This window comes from Pteropus alecto, unplaced genomic scaffold, assembly GCF_000325575.1.
Source record: "Pteropus alecto unplaced genomic scaffold, ASM32557v1 scaffold311, whole genome shotgun sequence".
Classification (NCBI taxonomy): Eukaryota; Metazoa; Chordata; class Mammalia; order Chiroptera; family Pteropodidae; genus Pteropus; species Pteropus alecto.
The window spans coordinates 1,782,898-1,789,392 of NW_006431916.1; the positions used below are offsets into that span (position 1 = coordinate 1,782,898).

General features: G+C 41.0%; 1 long non-coding RNA gene across 1 annotated transcript; it reads right to left on the minus strand.

Annotated features, from left to right (window-relative positions):
* Positions 1–4,997: 4,997 nt before the first annotated feature.
* LOC112473661 lies at positions 4,998–6,489 on the minus strand. The gene is made up of 2 exons (XR_003044118.1): positions 6,368–6,489; positions 4,998–5,257 (listed from the first exon to the last, which is right to left on the minus strand). It is a non-coding gene; the product is annotated as an uncharacterized LOC112473661 (long non-coding RNA).
* Between the last annotated feature and the right edge of the window lie 6 nt (positions 6,490–6,495).

Below are 6,495 nucleotides of genomic sequence, written 5' to 3' on the forward strand. Positions count from 1 at the left end.
TGACCCTGAAAAAGTCCATGGGAATTTATCCTGAGCCTTAATTCATTGCTTCCTATTTGGAAGGATCCAGCAAGATCAAAGTGAGTTTCAGCTATGGTCACCCGTAGAGCTCCACGATTCTTCACCAAGTCAGTTCTAGCACAGAATCAAACATGCTTCTTGGACTCTGATCCAAAATATGATAAATGCAATTGCCTTTGATAAGCACAGCTTAGCAGTGTATTTAAGAATGTAGGAATATCAGGAGTAGGGCAGACCTTTATAAAATTAAGATAAAATTAATATCTACTAAGGGCCTATCAGATAGAGTCGGGTTTCCGTGTACGTAACCACTAATGACAGGCAATTAGAAAAAAACATTCTAGTTAGTTAAAAACACTACTGGGGCCACAACTAAAAAAAAATTCTAGGGGCAAAGCTCATTTTCACTTTGGCTTTATTTTTATTTTAATTCCGTTCAAGACACTACCGAGAAAACCCCATATATGAGAAACAGTGAGAAGCAAATTCTTTTGTGCCCTAGAAAGTTCCTGATAGGAGACATAAAAAAAGATTATTGGAAACCTTCAGCATTTTCTACTGTATGTCTCATAGGTGAGAATGTTTGCACATTCCACCAACCCACATGGCCCTGCTGCTGATTTCCCAAGCATGAGCTTTTCTCTGCAGTCTCCCTTACCTTGCTTTCTCCTGACTTCCAGTCCATGGGGAGAAAACAATCAGACAATTGCTCTCGTGAAAACTTCATGGTTCCTACTGAAGAATTCCCCCTAACCCCACATGCCTTAGCCACAGGAGAACACAGAGGGTCTGGAATCCTATGCAAAGCACAGGCCCACTTCATAAGAACACCTGACTGACAAGAATAGGAAAATGTATTTCACGAAAACAGCAACATTGCTCTCTCAGAGTACAGACCCAGAGTTTGGAGAGACCTAATTAAAACTAGATGTGTGTGCATATATGTGTGTATGTGCATGTGAGCGTGTGTCCGTTTGTCTGTCTGCCTAATAACAAACAATTTTTTAAGTAAGCATTCTGAATTTAAAATGAAAAGAAAGAAAATACCTGCTGTATTTCAATTTATTAAACCAAGCAATAGTTGGGACCTAGAAAAGGGCCTGTCACATAGCAAGCCCTCAAGAAAGGTTTGTGACTGACCGTTAACAAAACAACGTCCTCTTTTAATGCCTTTTCTACCTTATTCAGCAGTCTTTCTTATTTTTATTATTTCCTTTCCAGCATTATAACTGTTAATACTTCACTCTGCCATGTAGAACAAGATATATAATCAGGTCATTTTCCAAGAAACTGATATTTTTAAGGGCACCATTATTTGGGGAGAAAATTTCAGAGCAGTTTACTCATTTATTCACTGATTCGGCCAACATTTAACCAAGAGGTTCTCATGGACAAACACTACATTCAAAAAGTTATGCTCTCGAGGAGTTATGACAAATGTACCTGCTCCTAAAAAGGCCACGATGGGACAGACAGACACTTAGAGAATTATGATACTATGAGATAGAGGAATACAAATCATTTCTCAGGATCTCAGTGGAGCCAAAGACTAACTCTGCCTGAGTGGAGTGGGGAAGCAGGTCATCTTTGATCTGAGATAATTCCAGGACAAAAATAAGGGATGTCATTTCACATGGATTAATAAAGGCATTAAAAAAAAGAAGAAGAAGAAGAAGAAAGAAACACAGGGTGCTCTCCCTCACCTTAGAAGGGTTGTTTGACTGATGTGAAGAACCACACCAGGGAGAAAGGAAATGGATATGATAAGATAGGGAGCTTAGAAAAACAGATGGAGCCAAATTTTGAAGGCCCAAGGAGTTTGGACTTTTATCCTATGCAACAAGCAGTCACTGAAGATTGAGTTCTTGGAACAAAAGACAATTAGAAAGGTGCCTAACACTGTGCCTGGTGAAGTGGAACTGAACTTATAAATTAAGGGTCATTATGTGACCTATTTTTGTTGTTGTTGTTGTTGTATGAGAGCAGTATGAAGACAAATGGACAGTAGAGAAAAGGGAGATTGGTCCCTGGGCCAATAATATTACATATCTGAGCAATTTCAAACTAGAACCAATGCAAGCGACATAAATACAGTTATTAAAGTAAAATGTCTCCCTATTTTAAACAATGACAATTCAGGCTTTAATATCACATGTATTCTGAATCTAAGCCTACATTCTTTATTCCATTATGAGTTTACAGAACAATAAAATGCAATAGAATTTGGCAAAATTAGCACAATGAAATTATAATACATGGCATCGCTTGCTTTTTGTAATAATTAACAAACCAGACCAGCTGACACTTACGGAAAACTTATAGTCACAGAAAACTGAGTGATTTCTGGCAGGCACAAGATAAATTGTTGTTTAGCCAAGAAAAAAATGCACATCGCCTACTCACCATTCCAAGTCTCTTCACACTACTTATCTTGCTTTCTTCTTTCCTTTTTTTTTTTTTTTAATTTGGTCTGATAGGTTTTGAAAAAAATAAGTACTTCTCTAGCTTCCTTTGATTTAACTAGGGTTTTTAAAGGGTTGGGAAACACTTAGGAACTAATTAAAGCTTTGTGTACCCAGCAGGTGTGCAGTCTCTCCAGAAAAGTATTTTGGCAACTTGGAGGCATTTGTGGTGAGGCCACGGAATCCTTCTGGTAGATATCTTTGAAGAGAAGAGAAAGAGCTGAGAGTTCCATTAGTTACAAATCAAAGCCATTTTGTAAGCAGAAAATGATTAACCTTTGTTCTTGGCTTTCTCTCTCACTTTTTAATACTTTTCATATTTTGTTTAAATAATCTTGCCCCTGTTACCATGAATTTCTACCATGTACTATGAAATCTGTGGTTTTCTTGTCCAATGGAGGGATTACCTGAAAAAGAAAAGAACAAAGTGCTCTTCTTTGCAAGGAAAGAGCTGCTGCTGACTCGCTGGTCATTAAGTGACAATCTTTGAGTATTTTTTCAGAGGTTGAGGGGTGGCCACAATCACATCTCTGCTTAGTGAACCCTCATTGATGACTTAGGTAGTCTGGGTGGAGCCAGCCACAGAAGCGATTTCCAGCTTTGGAATTCTGTTCTCGGTGAGAAGCTAAGTGGTGCTGACCTCAGTAGCCTATTCCGATGAGCACAGAGCCAACTGGCTCAGCCACGTAAAGGGTACATCAAAAGTGTCTCTTCTCCCCCCATATGTAGCACTGAATCAGGCAACTATTGATGAAGTTTTCCAAAAGAGAGCAGAAATAATTGTCAGATAATCCTTAAACATGTGTGTATTTTTAAATATATCATTTGCCTTGAGCTCAATAGCTGCCTTCAGAAACTGAAAGCAGAATGGAAGATTTTATCCACAATCTATCTCTTGGCAGTCAAACCATGGACACACAGGAAATACAACAAATACAGCAAAATTCAGTACTTGAGCTATTTGGTCCAGATGACTTCCTACAAAAGCAGATCTCAGCCGAAGCAAGGAAAAAGAGCTCTGTTTAGAGGCATTTGGAAATCTTTGGGCCACAGTGAGGAATAGTGTGGTTCAATTACACTATAATATAAGAAAAAGCTAGACTGACACTCACAGTCTTGTAGTCAAACTAATATTTCATTATGTTTTAAAATATTAAGAACGTTCCCTTCATCTACATTCACTCTGAGTGGGGTTGGGAGTGGAAGAAATAATACAAGAGGCAAAAGTTTGACTTTTGATGAGGGAAATATTTTTTCAAGCTTCTTCAGAGAACTCTTTATCACCTCCTGTTCCAATGCTTTATAATAACTATAATTAAACATATTATGTCATACTGTGGCAGCCCTTTTCATTATAAGGTCTCAAAGCAAAGCAGTGCTTAATTAAGGGTCCAGTCACAGTTAGGTCCAGGGAGGTGACTGCTGGACACAAGCAAGAACAAAGCAAATCTGCCCAATAATTTAGAATATGAAGGTAAGTTTTATGTATTCCCTTGAAAACAGGATTACCACCGCTGACCTGAGCTCCTGCTGACAGGGCAGGGTAGGCAAGTGTTGGAACCTGTGGTAAAAAGGACTCAGGAAGGGAGGTGACCTTCCAGCTTCTCCTTCAATGAGAACCCTCTCTCTGCTCCAGGGGCTGGGCATGGCTGTCAGGGTATGATGTCAGATCTACTGGGCAGTGGGAAATCTGTGGCTAGGAACACAGGATGGGCCAGTAGAGAATGGTGCCAAGGTGTAGCTGTGGAGGCCTCTGCCTGGGAAAATCTCTGGAAAACACATGCAGCTCAGACTTGCAAAGTTGTTGCTCTTCTGCCCTTCCTGCTCACCTCCCCCTCTATTATCTCCATTCAGTATTCATTCCTTTACCGAGGCCCTGTTGTATGCCAGGAATTCAGCTATAGGCTGGGGGCCAGACAATGAAAACAATCATTTTCAGGAACCCTGAAGTTGTTTCTGCGAAGCAAAGTTCTAAGGACAATGAACTGAGTGTTGCTCCCTGAGGCATAGAGGCTGTGTTAAGGGAGATGAGATATATGGGGCCCAGAGATAAGAAACTCGAGTAATATTACTGACATCGGAGTAGCGTAGAGACAGCCCTTCTCCCATCCACATTCTCTCTTCCCATCCTCTACGCCAGTGGCCAGACACTGCTGGGAACCAGGTGTCAGCTCAATCTAGAGCTGTCTAAAGATAAAATGAGCTGCATTGTGGGGTGGTGAACTCTTGACCACCAGAGTTGTTGGAGGAGAGGCTGGATAGCTACTTGATGGAATTAATCAGATCTCTTCCATATCTAGTGGTTTGTGAATCCACAGGGAGCTGGTCTGCTGGAGGAGCCAGTTCTGGGTGGACTTTCCTGCTTTACTCTGGCCTGTCATAAGGATGATGACGAGGCCTGATCACGAAAAGGTAGTGGGGAAAAGCCTGGTGATGAGGAAGTTCGAGACTAGGGGTAGGAATGGAAAGGGAGGAGGTGTACAGGGCTGCCATAACAAAGTATCATAAACTGGATAGCTTTAAACAACAGAAATTTAATGTTTCACAGTTCTGGAGGCTAGAAGTCCAAAATGAATGTATCGACAGGGTTGGTTCCGAGAGTTCTAAAGGAGAATTTGTTTCATGTCTCTTCCAGCTTTGGGTAGCCCCCAAACATTTCTTGGCTTGTAGATGCACCACTTCAATCCTCTGTCATCACATGGCATCCTCCTCGTCTATCTTCACATGGCCATCTTCTGATAGGGACACTAGTCATATTTGATTAGGAGCCCATCCTACTCCAGTATGAACTTATATTAATTTAACTAATTAGATCTGCAATGGCCCTATTTCCAAATAAGGTTACATTCTGAGGTAACAGAAGTTAGAACTTCAACATAGCTCCATTTTAGGGGGACATAATTCGACCCACAACAGGAAGCAATTTGCTTAATTTCTGAAACCTCCTTTTTTCCCACCTGTATAACTCCAGCATAGGCACTGCATGGAGAGAGGCTGGGTGGCTATAGGGGACACCACTACCTCTGCTGGCCCTAGATTAATTTAAAAAGGCCCTAGATTAATTTAAATACAGCATAGTTCTGATATTGTTCCTAGGGCTTCACACTTCTGCCTTTCCCTGTGCTCCTTAGAAACACTTCTCATGACACCACAGCACTCCCAACCCCGATACCCACATATCCTGACACCCTAGAGCCTTGAGCTCTTAAAGGCCTCCCTGGTATCTTTTATTCACCCCCAGACACAGACAGAATAACTTGGGGAATGTGTGTGTGAGGGTTTTTTTTTTTTCTCCTTTGGGACTCTCAAAGACCTAGACAGCTCCCAAGGCTTCTGGCCTATTTCACCCAGTGTTGCACAGATGGTTACTTTAAATAAATTCCCAGGATGGCAGTAGGGGTGGGGAAAGATTATGAATCACAATTCTAGGTACTTCTGCCAGCAATACCTTCCATGGAATTACCAACACAGAGGGAGAATCTGATAAAATGCAGAAACATCAGACTAAAAGAAAAAAATCTCAAATTCTACGACCACGCGCTACAAATAGGCTGTGTGACAGTTGTGGTCGGGTCATTTCCCCTCTGTCCTTCAATTTCTCCAATGGTAAAAAGTTAAGACTATTTCAATGCTGATATTCTATGATTTCATAAAAGCCAATCGTCTATGATGTTATAATAGATCTCTAAGGATCTATGCTGACATTCCATGATTTTATAATAGTTGAACTTTATGCAGGTTAAATGGAAGAAGAGACATATATAATTTCTCTGAAAGTCGGCTAATATCTTTGAGGAATGATGTCACTTTTGAGCCTCAGTTTTCTGATCTATATAATATAGAAATGACTATATGGACTTCATAAGGTGGGGAGGGCAGGGTACCTGGAGAGATGTACACCTTTGTACAGAAGAAAGCAGGAACGTCTCCGAAGTTTTTCTGCAACAGCTCCAGCGATCACGGCTCGGGATCCTGGGCAGGTGCGAGCCCACCAAGAGGACAGGAAGAGGGC